The following is a 14,766-nucleotide window of genomic DNA, read 5'->3' on the forward strand; positions in this document are numbered from 1 at the left end:
TCCCAAGGCATGTAACACCTATTTCCAAAGGGAGAGAGTCTTACCCCCTCTCCCAAAGGAAATCCTTTGATCTGCCTTCCTGGCTTGAGCTCTTCAAACAGCAGGAGGGCAGAAACCTGTTTGAGGGGTGGCAGCAGCTTGGGCTGCCTGGAAAACCCTAGAAGGCTGGATTCGAGCAATGCTGGGGGTCCTCTAAGGAGCTCCCAGAGTGCATGTTATCATACTTATAATACTGGCAACAGTATTGAGGTATGATTCCAACATGTTTGATACCAAACATGCCTAGGTTCGGAGTTAGCATTATGTAGCTGGACATAGGTAGTGTCCTATGTCCAGTACACGCGTAAAATGGTGTCCCCACACGCACAAAGTCCACTGGCACTGGAGTTTGTGGGGGCACCTCTGCTAGTGCAGAGGTGCCCTCATACACAGGTACTTGCACCCTGCCCTCTAGGCTAGGAGGGACTGCAATAGGGGTGACTTATACTGACCTGGTGCAGTGACATGTGGTGAAAAATGGTGCATGTACCCTTTCACGCAGACTGCCATGGCAGGACTGCAGAACACTTTGCATGGGATCCCAATGGGTGGCATAATACGTGGTGCAGCCCACGGGCATCCCCAGGTGCCCCAATGCCCTGGGTAACTGAGTACCGTATACTAGGAACTTACGCGGTGGCACCAGTATGCCAAATGTGGGGTGAAAATGGTACAAGGGAGAGAGCATAATCACTGGGGTCCAGATTAGCAGGATCCTAGTGAACACAGTCAAACACACTGACATCAGGCAGAAAATGGGGGTAACCATGCCAAGAAAGAGGGCACTTTCCTACACCTTCCCCTCTCCCTGATGACCCCTCACTCACTGCTGGCGCTTGCTGTTTTCAGCTGCTGCACGGGTCATTCTGTCTATACCCTTCCCATCTGCCTTAGAACCCCTCACTCACTGTTGATACTTGCTGCCCGTCCACGTCCTTGTTGAGGTGTCGCTGTGTGACTCAAGAAGCAGGGTGCAGGAGGCTGGAGGAGGATGAAGGAAGAGGCGGAGAATGATGGTACAGGAGTTTGGGGGAGAAGGAGGGTCCAGGAGGCTGGAGGAGGGTTCAGCAGGCTGGAGGAGGGAATAGAAGGCTGGACGAGGAGGAGTTACTGGGGGCTGGAGGAGAAGGAACTTACAGGAGGCTGGAGAAGAAGGAGGGTACAGGGGCTGGAGAAGAAGGAGGGTACAGGGGCTGGAGAAAAAGGAGGGCACAGGGGCTGGAGAAAAAGGAAGGCACAGGGGCTGGAGAAAAAGGAGGGTACAGGGGCTGGAGAAAAAGGAGGGTACGGGGGGCTAGGGGAGAAAAAGGGTACAGGAGGCTGGAGGAGGAGGGGCAAGGAGGATGGAGGAGAGTATAGGAGGAGGAGAAGGAGGGTACAGGGGGCTAGGGGAGAAGGAGGGTACAGGGGGCTAGGGGAGAAGGATGGTACAGGAGGCTGAAGGAGGAGGGTACAAGGATGGAGGAGAAGGAGGGTACAGGGGCTGGAGAAGGTACTGGAGGGTGGAGGAGGAGGGTACAGGGGGCTGGAAGAGGTACTGGAAGCTGGAGGAGGTGCTGGAGGAGGTACTGGAGGCTGGAGGAGGGTACAGGGGGTGGAGGAGGTGCTGGAGGAGGTGCTGGAGGTGGGTACAGGGGGCTGGAGGAGGTACTGGAGGCTGGAGGAGAGTACAGAGGGCTGGTGGAGGTACTGGAGGCTGGAGGAGGTAATGGAAGCTGGAGGAGGTACTGGAGGCTGGAGGAGGTACTGGAGGCGGGTAGAGGAGGCTGGAGGAGGGTACAGGGGGCTGGAGGAGGTATTGGAGGCTGGAGGAGGAGGTACTGGAGGCTGGAGGAGGGTACAGTGGTCTGGACGAGGTGCTGGAGGAAGTACTGGAGGAGGTGCTGGAGGAGGTTACTGGAGGCTGTAGGAGGTTACTGGAGGCTGGAGGAGGTGCTGAAGGAGGTACTGGAGGCTGGAGGAGGGTACAGGGGGCTGGAGGAGGGTACAGGGGGCTGGAGGAGGTACTGGAGGCTGGAGGAGGTACTGGAGGAGGGGGAGTGGGCTGGAGGAGGTACTGGAAGCTGGAGGAGGTTACAGGGGGCTAGAGGAAGGACTGGAGGCTGTTGGAGGGCACAGGGGGCTAGGGGAGAAGGAGGGTGCAGGGGCTGGAGTAGGGTATAGGGGGCTAGGTCAGAAGGAGGGCACAAGGGGCTAGGGGAGAAGGAGGGCAGAGGGGCTGGAGGAGGGTACAGGGGCTAGGGGAGAAGGAGGGTACAGGGGGCTAGGGGAGAAGAAGGGCACAGGGTCTGGAGGAGGGCACAGGGGGCTAGGGGAGAAGGAGGGCACAGGGGCTGGAGGAGGGTACAGGGGGCTAGGGGAGAAGGAGGGCACAGGGGCTGGAGGAGGGTACAGGGGGCTAGGGGAGAAGGAGGGCACAGGGGGCTGGACGAGGGCACAGGGGCTGGAGGAGGGTACAGGGGGCTAGGGGAGAAGGAGGGCACAGGGGCTGGAGGAGGGTACAGGGGGCTGGAGGAGGGCACAGGGGCTGGAGGAGGGTACAGGGGGCTAGGGGAGAAGGAGGGCACAGGGGGCTGGAGGAGGGCACAGGGGCTGGAGGAGGGTACAGAGGGCTAGGGGAGAAGGAGGGCACAGGGGCTGGAGGAGGGTACAGGGGACTAGGGGAGAAGGAGGGCACAGGGGGCTGGACGAGGGCACAGGGGCTGGAGGAGGGTACAGGGGGCTAGGGGAGAAGGAGGGCACAGGGGCTGGAGGAGGGTACAGGGGGCTGGAGGAGGGCACAGGGGCTGGAGGAGGGTACAGGGGGCTAGGGGAGAAGGAGGGCACAGGGGGCTGGAGGAGGGCACAGGGGCTGGAGGAGGGTACAGAGGGCTAGGGGAGAAGGAGGGCACAGGGGCTGGAGGAGGGTACAGGGGACTAGGGGAGAAGGAGGGCACAGGGGCTGGAGGAGGGTACAGGGGGCTGGAGGAGGTACTGGAGGCTGGAGGAGGGCACAGGGGGCTAGGGGAGAAGGAGGGCACGGGGGCTGGAGCACGGGTACCGGAGCTTCGGACGGAGCAAGGCACAAACACGGAAGCAGCCTCCACAGGCTGGTGTGACAAGAACTGGTGTCAGGGGGCAGGGGGAGGGCGAGGCAGGAGGAGGGAGGAAAGAGGCGGCCTGGAGGCCACAGCTGGATGTGAGGGACGGGCCTCAGGCAGGAGCACCGCCTCCCAGGATCCCCATCCGGGCTCAGGCCCCTCAGGGACACATTTACATGTGACATGCGATGAAGCATCACATCACACATGATGGAGTGTGCGGCAGTCTGAGGGTGCAGCGCCCCTTCTCTCTGTGGTGCAGAACAGATGTGTCCAGCCCTGGGCGCCCACTGAACTCACCGGTGCACTCTTGAGTTGTGTTTCTGTGGTGCACTCTGGGAGTTGTGTTTCTGTGGTGCACTCTGGAGTTGTGTTTCTTTGTTGGTGCACTCTGGTAGTTATGTTTCTGTGTCGGTGCACTCTGGGACTTGTTTTTTCTGTGTTGGTGCACTCTGGGAGTTGTGTTTCTGTGTCGGTGCACTCTGGGAGTTGTGTTTCTGTGTCAGTGCACTCTGGGAGTTGTGTTTCTGTGGTGCACTCTGAGAGTTGTGTTTCTGTGTCGGTGCACTTTGAGAGTTGTGTTTCTGTGTCCGGTGCACTCTGGGAGTTGAGTTTCTGTGTCGGTGCACTCTGGGAGTTGTGTTTCTGTGGTGCACTCTGGAGTTGTGTTTCTTTGTTGGTGCACTCTGGGAGTTGTGTTTCTGTGTCCGGTGCACTGTGGGAGTTGTGTTTCTGTGGTGCACTCTGGGAGTTGAGTTTCTGTGTCCGGTGCACTCTGGGAGTTGGGTTTCTGTGGTGCCCTCTGGGAGTTGTGTTTCTGTGGTGCACTCTGGAGTTGTGTTTCTTTGTTGGTGCACTCTGGGAGTTGTGTTTCTGTGTCCGGTGCACTCTGGGAGTTGAGTTTCTGTGGTGCACTCTGGGAGTTGTGTTTCTGTGGTGCACTATGGGAGTTGTGTTTCTGTGTCCGGTGCACTGTGGGAGTTGTGTTTCTGTGGTGCACTCTGGGAGTTGTGTTTCTGTGTCCGGTGCACTGTGGGAGTTGTGTTTCTGTGGTGCACTCTGGGAGTTGTGTTTCTGTGTTGGTGCACTCTGGGAGTTGTGTTTCTGTGGTGCACTCTGGGAGTTGAGTTTCTGTGGTGCACTATGTGAGTTGTGTTTCTGTGTCGGTGCACTCTGGGAGTTGTGTTTCTGTGTCAGTGCACTCTGGGAGTTGTGTTTCTGTGTCCGGTGCACTGTGGGACTTGTGTTTCTGTGTCTGTGCACTCTGGGACTTGTGTTTCTGTGTCTGGTGCACTCTGGGAGTTGTGTTTCTGTGTCTGTGCACTCTGGGACTTGTGTTTCTGTGTCGGTGCACTCTGGGAGTTGAGTTTCTGTGGTGCACTCTGGGAGTTGTGTTTCTGTGGTGCACTCTGGGAGTTGAGTTTCTGTGGTGCACTCTGGGAGTTGTGTTTCTGTGTCGGTGCACTCTGGGAGTTGAGTTTCTGTGGTGCACTCTGGGAGTTGTGTTTCTGTGGTGCACTCTGGAGTTGTGTTTCTTTGATAGTGCACTCTGGGAGTTGTGTTTCTGTGTCCGGTGCACTGTGGGAGTTGTGTTTCTGTGTCCGGTGCACTCTGGGAGTTGTGTTTCTGTGGTGCACTCTGGAGTTGTGTTTCTTTGTTAGTGCACTCTGGGAGTTGTGTTTCTGTGTCCGGTGCACTGTGGGAGTTGTGTTTGTGTTTCCAAGCGTACTACACACTTCATGCCAAGGCCTTGCAAGGAATGCCTCTGGTTTGTAACCCACATGGAGATTACACTTACACACGAACTTTGTGCATGCCAAAAGAGGCATCCCCATACTTTGGGTGTGTCACGTGACTCACGCACCCGCTGTGCCTATGGGATCGTGACGTGTGTGGCAGCTTCCCCGAGCCCCAACCTTTGAGCTCACACGCCCTGCTTCTTGGCGCTTGTCCTTCGGCTACTACCCTGTGTGCACGGCTTTGTGAAACAGAGAATAGATTCTTTATGTATACATATGTATATAAAAGAACCAGGCGCCCAGAAGCTCCAGCGCTCAGGGTGCTTGTGGATAGAGAGACGTGTTCAGTGGGATACAGATGTGACCTGAGCCAAGCCGGCCCCGTCCGCCCCCAGCCCCCGAGGGCCTCGGTGTGTCCCAGTGGCAAGCAGAGGCGAGAGGTCCCCATCCATCGAGAGATGTAAAGCGCTCATTCATCCTCTGCGTTTCTAGGCGCTGGGTGCCAGATCTCCAGTGCTACTGATGTTATCAAGGCTGAGCGCACCTCTCAGTGTTGGACCCTCTGGCCGGGGGGCTCAAACCCGGACCTCTCAGTGTATGCTGCCCCCCCCCCCACTTCTAGCCCTAGCGCAGTGCATGACGGGAAGCTGGGGACAAGGCTTGGGGACTGAATGTGAAGCAGCCGGTGACTAAGGGACCAGCCGGGCCTGACTGCGGCTGCCACAGAAGCACTTTGTGCCTACACAACATGTACAACGCGTCACACTGCAGTGTGGGCAACACAAGCAGTGACAAGTGGACTGGAGGAGGTGGGAGTGCACGGAGCGGACACGTCTCCCAGCTCCACGCTCCACCTGCTGCTCCAGGGCAGGGGTTTTCGTTATGAATTCTGGGATTTGTAGTCCTGTTTTTTTTATAATACAATGAACAAGACTACAAGTGTCAGAATTCAAAGGAAAAACCCCCGACTGGAGCAGCACATCACGCAATGACCTGGGAAACTTGGCAGGGTTGAAATGATGAATGAATGATTTCCGCAGGCGCATAGCAAAGGCACGGAGATCCCTCAGTTGATGCATTAAGGACTCTGTTCCAGTCCTGGGCTTCACGTGAAAAGCTAATGCATCCTGGGTGACGTAGTCTCCCTCTCCTTCCACTGACCCAATTACCCTGAGCCACCCAACAGCAAAGGTTTGTAAAAGGAAGATTAATGGGTAGGAACAGGGTCCCGGGGTGAGGCGACCAGCCACTGGGGGGAAGTGGGTGAAAGGCTGCAGCTTCAATGCGCTGCATCTGAGCTGAGCACTTCCAGGCGCTTGTAGCCTTTGTACAGTACCTCCTTCCCCTGACGATGACGGGCAGAGCGCCCTGTCAGGTCCCCTTGGGTCCACAATGGCCGCCCAGGGACCAGCGGCGCTGATGTGCAGAATTCTACAAGGACATTTACAACTGAGCAAACAGGACATTAGTCCTAAAAAAAGAAGAAGCGAGGAATAACCAGGTTAGGCATTATGCAAGTGACATGAAAGCGCGTGATATCAGTGCGTGACACTGCACGTCACGAATTGTAATCCTTCGAATATAGCACAGTGAGCCGGGAAGGACACGTGACTTCTACACATGGAACCCTCTCTGTCTTGTCACATCCTGTACTTACACACATATGATTCATTGTCAATACATAATGTGTACAAGGGATTTAAAGTGTTCTGACACCCCGCATTGGTATGAGTAGAGCTATAGTGCCACAAAGAAAGTAAAACAAAATAGTGGTATTTAAATGGTTATTTGTGTAACTTCTGGGACAGACCAACAAATCTGGCATTCTTACAGTGGAGGCAAATGTCTTATATACAGGGGCTGGACAAAGCCAAAAACATCCCTCTCAAGTACCTGTGAAGAGATAACGCGGGTGCCATTGTTTCCCCTCCATTGCATTTACTGTGAGGTTCCTGATGGATCCCCCCAGGATACTCCAACAAAAGGAGGCCTGATGGCCGTCATTGTGGCCTTTGTTATGCCACAGCTGTAGTCTGATAAGCCCCCTGCTCCCTGCAATGCAAGCAAAGTGCAGGGCCTGCTGAATGTGTCCTGGTGCTTGAAAATTACACAGTGCAGAATATTTATGGGAGGCCCAATCTCTTGGCAAGGTAAATGGGGTCCACCCTCAGGGGTGCAACTTAAGGGGGGTATTTGGGGTGCTACACGCCCCTAATAAAAGTACTTTCACGTAAACAGTTGGGTATGGATACTTTCAGCCAGGTGTATTGAGGTGTCTGTCAGATTTCACAAGACATTGTTACAGAAACACACAAAATGCACACACTCCCCTCTACTTTGAAACTCTTCAGAATTGTTTATTTTACCAAATATATTTTTCTGTCACTGACTACTTCTACCAAACCATATTTGTGCCCTGTTCCACTGCCCCTTTATCCACCCTCATGTGCTCAGTGTGTCCTATAAGGTATTTTAACATTATGTGCCAGTGTGATTGTTGGGAAATATGAAGCGTGCACCCCCTAATCTCACTGGCCAAGCTATGCCCATGACCGTCTTGTGAAAAGAGTGAGCAGACATCGTGTACCCGCGTGCACCCTCCACTTGTACTTGTAAGCAAACAACTGAGGCCCTAAGAATAACCTGGCTGGGAGCCGCCCCAGCCCCCCGGCCTCTCTGGAAGTAGATGCACTATTCTGAAGCGCCCTGAAGATTGCTGTGCCTCTGAAGCACTGAAGATGGGATCCGTGTGCTGCAAGTGTTGTTTACTGCGCCAGGAGCTTCCTGTAACCCAATCATGTCCTAAAGACTGTGATCAGCTTCACTTTTCCTGGAGGGGCAAGCGCCTAGAGGCAGACACCTACCTGCTCGCTCCGGTAGAGTGCACCATTATTGGTCACTCCTGGACACCAGTCATGGACAATAGGAGCCAGAGGGAATCTGCTTCTTAGCATAAATGTGCTAGGAGTTCAGTAGCCACCTGTCCTGTCACTGAACCTTGGAAACCAGACATGGCTCAGGGAGAAAAGTTAACCTTAAACTGTCTGCAGAGAGTCCCACCACCATGAGGATGCTGGCCGACCACGAGCTGGGCTGCCGCTCTCGGTCCCTCTTTCTTATAAACCATCTTAGAGGACAGAGCATGGGGCGGGCTGCCGCTCTCGGTCCCTCTTTCTTATAAACCATCTTAGAGGACAGAGCATGGGGCGGGCTGCCGCTCTCGGTCCCTCTTTCTTATAAACCATCTTAGAGGACAGAGCATGGGGCGGGCTGCCGCTCTCAGTCACCTCTTTCTTATAAACCATCTTAGAGGACAGAGCATGGGGCGGGCTGCCGCTCTCGGTCCCTCTTTCTTATAAACCATCTTAGAGGACAGAGCATGGGGCGGGCTGCCGCTCTCGGTCCCTCTTTCTTATAAACCATCTTAGAGGACAGAGCATGGGGCGGGCTGCCGCTCTCGGTCACCTCTTTCTTATAAACCATCTTAGAGGACAGAGCATGGGGCGGGCTGCCGCTCTCGTTCCCTCTTTCTTATAAACCATCTTAGAGGACAGAGCATGGGGCGGGCTGCCGCTCTCGGTCACCTCTTTCTTATAAACCATCTTAGAGGACAGAGCATGGGGCGGGCTGCCGCTCTCGGTCCCTCTTTCTTATAAACCATCTTAGAGGACAGAGCATGGGGCGGGCTGCCGCTCTCGGTCCCTCTTTCTTATAAACCATCTTAGAGGACAGAGCATGGGGCGGGCTGCCGCTCTCGGTCCCTCTTTCTTATAAACCATCTTAGAGGACAGAGCATGGGGCGGGCTGCCGCTCTCGGTCCCTCTTTCTTATAAATCATCTTAGAGGACAGAGCATGGGGCGGGCTGCCGCTCTCGGTCCCTCTTTCTTATAAACCATCTTAGAGGACAGAGCATGGGGCGGGCTGCCGCTCTAGGTCCCTCTTTCTTATAAACCATCTTAGAGGACAGAGCATGGGGCGGGCTGCCGCTCTCGGTCCCTCTTTCTTATAAACCATCTTAGAGGACAGAGCATGGGGCGGGCTGCCGCTCTCGGTCACCTCTTTCTTATAAACCATCTTAGAGGACAGAGCATGGGGCGGGCTGCCGCTCTCGGTCACCTCTTTCTTATAAACCATCTTAGAGGACAGAGCATGGGGCGGGCTGCCGCTCTCGGTCCCTCTTTCTTATAAACCATCTTAGAGGACAGAGCATGGGGCGGGCTGCCGCTCTCGGTCCCTCTTTCTTATAAACCATCTTAGAGGACAGAGCATGGGGCGGGCTGCCGCTCTCGGTCCCTCTTTCTTATAAACCATCTTAGAGGACAGACCGCTCTCAGTCACCTCTTTCTTATAAACCATCTTAGAGGACAGAGCATGGGGCGGGCTGCCGCTCTCGGTCACCTCTTTCTTATAAACCATCTTAGAGGACAGAGCATGGGGCGGGCTGCCGCTCTCGGTCCCTCTTTCTTATAAACCATCTTAGAGGACAGAGCATGGGGCGGGCTGCCGCTCTCGGTCCCTCTTTCTTATAAACCATCTTAGAGGACAGAGCATGGGGCGGGCTGCCGCTCTCGGTCCCTCTTTCTTATAAACCATCTTAGAGGACAGAGCATGGGGCGGGCTGCCGCTCTCGGTCCCTCTTTCTTATAAACCATCTTAGAGGACAGAGCATGGGGCGGGCTGCCGCTCTCGGTCACCTCTTTCTTATAAACCATCTTAGAGGACAGAGCATGGGGCGGGCTGCCGCTCTCAGTCACCTCTTTCTTATAAACCATCTTAGAGGACAGAGCATGGGGCGGGCTGCCGCTCTCGGTCCCTCTTTCTTATAAACCATCTTAGAGGACAGAGCATGGGGCGGGCTGCCGCTCTCGGTCCCTCTTTCTTATAAACCATCTTAGAGAACAGAGCATGGGGCGGGCTGCCGCTCTCGGTCCCTCTTTCTTATAAACCATCTTAGAGGACAGAGCATGGGGCGGGCTGCCGCTCTCGGTCCCTCTTTCTTATAAACCATCTTAGCACCTCTTTCTTATAAACCATCTTAGAGGACAGAGCATGGGGCGGGCTGCCGCTCTCGGTCCCTCTTTCTTATAAACCATCTTAGAGGACAGAGCATGGGGCGGGCTGCCGCTCTCGGTCCCTCTTTCTTATAAACCATCTTAGAGGACAGAGCATGGGGCGGGCTGCCGCTCTCGGTCCCTCTTTCTTATAAACCATCTTAGAGGACAGAGCATGGGGCGGGCTGCCGCTCTCGGTCCCTCTTTCTTATAAACCATCTTAGAGGACAGAGCATGGGGCGGGCTGCCGCTCTCGGTCCCTCTTTCTTATAAATCATCTTAGAGGACAGAGCATGGGGCGGGCTGCCGCTCTCGGTCCCTCTTTCTTATAAACCATCTTAGAGGACAGAGCATGGGGCGGGCTGCCGCTCTCGGTCCCTCTTTCTTATAAACCATCTTAGAGGACAGAGCATGGGGCGGGCTGCCGCTCTCGGTCACCTCTTTCTTATAAACCATCTTAGAGGACAGAGCATGGGGCGGGCTGCCGCTCTCGGTCCCTCTTTCTTATAAACCATCTTAGAGGACAGAGCATGGGGCGGGCTGCCGCTCTCGGTCACCTCTTTCTTATAAACCATCTTAGAGGACAGAGCATGGGGCGGGCTGCCGCTCTCGGTCACCTCTTTCTTATAAACCATCTTAGAGGACAGAGCATGGGGCGGGCTGCCGCTCTCGGTCCCTCTTTCTTATAAACCATCTTAGAGGACAGAGCATGGGCGGGCTGCCGCTCTCGGTCCCTCTTTCTTATAAACCATCTTAGAGGACAGAGCATGGGGCGGGCTGCCGCTCTCGGTCCCTCTTTCTTATAAACCATCTTAGAGGACAGACTGCCGCTCTCGGTCCCTCTTTCTTATAAACCATCTTAGAGGACAGAGCATGGGGCGGGCTGCCGCTCTCGGTCCCTCTTTCTTATAAACCATCTTAGAGGACAGAGCATGGGGCGGGCTGCCGCTCTCGGTCCCTCTTTCTTATAAACCATCTTAGAGGACAGAGCATGGGGCGGGCTGCCGCTCTCAGTCACCTCTTTCTTATAAACCATCTTAGAGGACAGAGCATGGGGCGGGCTGCCGCTCTCGGTCACCTCTTTCTTATAAACCATCTTAGAGGACAGAGCATGGGGCGGGCTGCCGCTCTCGGTCCCTCTTTCTTATAAACCATCTTAGAGGACAGACTGCCGCTCTCGGTCCCTCTTTCTTATATACCATCTTAGAGGACAGAGCATGGGGCGGGCTGCCGCTCTCGGTCACCTCTTTCTTATAAACCATCTTAGAGGACAGAGCATGGGGCGGGCTGCCGCTCTCGGTCCCTCTTTCTTATAAACCATCTTAGAGGACAGAGCATGGGGCGGGCTGCCGCTCTCGGTCCCTCTTTCTTATAAACCATCTTAGAGGACAGAGCATGGGGCGGGCTGCCGCTCTCGGTCCCTCTTTCTTATAAACCATCTTAGAGGACAGAGCATGGGGCGGGCTGCCGCTCTCGGTCCCTCTTTCTTATAAACCATCTTAGAGGACAGAGCATGGGGCGGGCTGCCGCTCTCGGTCACCTCTTTCTTATAAACCATCTTAGAGGACAGAGCATGGGGCGGGCTGCCGCTCTCGGTCCCTCTTTCTTATAAACCATCTTAGAGGACAGAGCATGGGGCGGGCTGCCGCTCTCGGTCCCTCTTTCTTATAAACCATCTTAGAGGACAGAGCATGGGGCGGGCTGCCGCTCTCGGTCCCTCTTTCTTATAAACCATCTTAGAGGACAGAGCATGGGGCGGGCTGCCGCTCTCGGTCCCTCTTTCTTATAAACCATCTTAGAGGACAGAGCATGGGGCGGGCTGCCGCTCTCAGTCACCTCTTTCTTATAAACCATCTTAGAGGACAGAGCATGGGGCGGGCTGCCGCTCTCGGTCCCTCTTTCTTATAAACCATCTTAGAGGACAGAGCATGGGGCGGGCTGCCGCTCTCGGTCCCTCTTTCTTATAAACAATCTTAGAGGACAGAGCATGGGGCGGGCTGCCGCTCTCGGTCCCTCTTTCTTATAAACCATCTTAGAGGACAGAGCATGGGGCGGGCTGCCGCTCTCGGTCCCTCTTTCTTATAAACCATCTTAGAGGACAGAGCATGGGGCGGGCTGCCGCTCTCGGTCCCTCTTTCTTATAAACCATCTTAGAGGACAGAGCATGGGGCGGGCTGCCGCTCTCAGTCACCTCTTTCTTATAAACCATCTTAGAGGACAGAGCATGGGGCGGGCTGCCGCTCTCGGTCCCTCTTTCTTATAAACCATCTTAGAGGACAGAGCATGGGGCGGGCTAAACCATCTTAGAGGACAGAGCATGGGGCGGGCTAAACCATCTTAGAGGACAGAGCATGGGGCGGGCTAAACCATTTTAGAGGACAGAGCATGGGGCAGGCTAAACCATCTTAGAGGACAGAGCATGGGGCGGGCTAAACAATCTTAGAGGACAGAGCATGGGGCGGGCTGCCGCTCTCGGTCACCTCTTTCTTATAAACCATCTTAGAGGACAGAGCATGGGGCGGGCTGCCGCTCTCGGTCACCTCTTTCTTATAAACCATCTTAGAGGACAGAGCATGGGGCGGGCTGCCGCTCTCGGTCCCTCTTTCTTATAAACCATCTTAGAGGACAGAGCATGGGGCGGGCTGCCGCTCTCGGTCCCTCTTTCTTATAAACCATCTTAGAGGACAGAGCATGGGGCGGGCTGCCGCTCTCGGTCCCTCTTTCTTATAAACCATCTTAGAGGACAGAGCATGGGGCGGGCTGCCGCTCTCGGTCCCTCTTTCTTATAAACCATCTTAGAGGACAGAGCATGGGGCGGGCTGCCGCTCTCGGTCCCTCTTTCTTATAAACCATCTTAGAGGACAGAGCATGGGGCGGGCTGCCGCTCTCGGTCCCTCTTTCTTATAAACCATCTTAGAGGACAGAGCATGGGGCGGGCTGCCGCTCTCGGTCCCTCTTTCTTATAAACCATCTTAGAGGACAGAGCATGGGGCGGGCTGCCGCTCTCGGTCCCTCTTTCTTATAAACCATCTTAGAGGACAGAGCATGGGGCGGGCTGCCGCTCTCAGTCACCTCTTTCTTATAAACCATCTTAGAGGACAGAGCATGGGGCGGGCTGCCGCTCTCGGTCCCTCTTTCTTATAAACCATCTTAGAGGACAGAGCATGGGGCGGGCTGCCGCTCTCGGTCCCTCTTTCTTATAACTCATCTTAGAGGACAGAGCATGGGGCGGGCTGCCGCTCTCGGTCCCTCTTTCTTATAAACCATCTTAGAGGACAGAGCATGGGGCGGGCTGCCGCTCTCGGTCCCTCTTTCTTATAAACCATCTTAGAGGACAGAGCATGGGGCGGGCTGCCGCTCTCGGTCCCTCTTTCTTATAAACCATCTTAGAGGACAGAGCATGGGGCGGGCTGCCGCTCTCGGTCCCTCTTTCTTATAAACCATCTTAGAGGACAGAGCATGGGGCGGGCTGCCGCTCTCAGTCACCTCTTTCTTATAAACCATCTTAGAGGACAGAGCATGGGGCGGGCTGCCGCTCTCGGTCCCTCTTTCTTATAAACCATCTTAGAGGACAGAGCATGGGGCGGGCTGCCGCTCTCGGTCCCTCTTTCTTATAAACAATCTTAGAGGACAGAGCATGGGGCGGGCTGCCGCTCTCGGTCCCTCTTTCTTATAAACCATCTTAGAGGACAGAGCATGGGGCGGGCTGCCGCTCTCGGTCCCTCTTTCTTATAAACCATCTTAGAGGACAGAGCATGGGGCGGGCTGCCGCTCTCGGTCCCTCTTTCTTATAAACCATCTTAGAGGACAGAGCATGGGGCGGGCTGCCGCTCTCGGTCACCTCTTTCTTATAAACCATCTTAGAGGACAGAGCATGGGGCGGGCTGCCGCTCTCAGTCACCTCTTTCTTATAAACCATCTTAGAGGACAGAGCATGGGGCGGGCTGCCGCTCTCGGTCCCTCTTTCTTATAAACCATCTTAGAGGACAGAGCATGGGGCGGGCTAAACCATCTTAGAGGACAGAGCATGGGGCGGGCTAAACCATCTTAGAGGACAGAGCATGGGGCGGGCTAAACCATTTTAGAGGACAGAGCATGGGGCGGGCTAAACCATCTTAGAGGACAGAGCATGGGGCGGGCTAAACAATCTTAGAGGACAGAGCATGGGGCGGGCTGCCGCTCTCGGTCACCTCTTTCTTGTAAACCATCTTAGAGGACAGAGCATGGGGCGGGCTGCCGCTCTCGGTCACCTCTTTCTTATAAACCATCTTAGAGGACAGAGCATGGGGCGGGCTGCCGCTCTCGGTCCCTCTTTCTTATAAACCATCTTAGAGGACAGAGCATGGGGCGGGCTGCCGCTCTCGGTCCCTCTTTCTTATAAACCATCTTAGAGGACAGAGCATGGGGCGGGCTGCCGCTCTCGGTCCCTCTTTCTTATAAACCATCTTAGAGGACAGAGCATGGGGCGGGCTGCCGCTCTCGGTCCCTCTTTCTTATAAACCATCTTAGAGGACAGAGCATGGGGCGGGCTGCCGCTCTCAGTCACCTCTTTCTTATAAACCATCTTAGAGGACAGAGCATGGGGCGGGCTGCCGCTCTCGGTCCCTCTTTCTTATAAACCATCTTAGAGGACAGAGCATGGGGCGGGCTGCCGCTCTCGGTCCCTCTTTCTTATAAACCATCTTAGAGGACAGAGCATGGGGCGGGCTGCCGCTCTCGGTCCCTCTTTCTTATAAACCATCTTAGAGGACAGAGCATGGGGCGGGTTGCCGCTCTCGGTCCCTCTTTCTTATAACTCATCTTAGAGGACAGAGCATGGGGCGGGCTGCCGCTCTCGGTCCCTCTTTCTTATAAAC

The 14,766-nt window shown here is 55.2% G+C and overlaps 1 protein-coding gene across 1 annotated transcript in view; it reads right to left on the bottom strand.

Moving 5' to 3' along the window:
* LOC138249670 (E3 ubiquitin-protein ligase TRIM39-like) overlaps nt 1–3,117 on the bottom strand; it is an 84,952-nt gene extending 81,835 nt beyond the window's left edge. Inside the window, exon 1 of the mRNA XM_069203631.1 lies at nt 948–3,117. The gene's annotated coding sequence lies outside the window, so the exon portion shown is untranslated. The remainder of the gene's footprint in view (nt 1–947) is intronic.
* Between the last annotated feature and the right edge of the window lie 11,649 nt (nt 3,118–14,766).

The sequence above is a fragment of the Pleurodeles waltl genome, chromosome 8 (assembly GCF_031143425.1).
Source record: "Pleurodeles waltl isolate 20211129_DDA chromosome 8, aPleWal1.hap1.20221129, whole genome shotgun sequence".
NCBI classification, from domain to species: Eukaryota; Metazoa; Chordata; class Amphibia; order Caudata; family Salamandridae; genus Pleurodeles; species Pleurodeles waltl.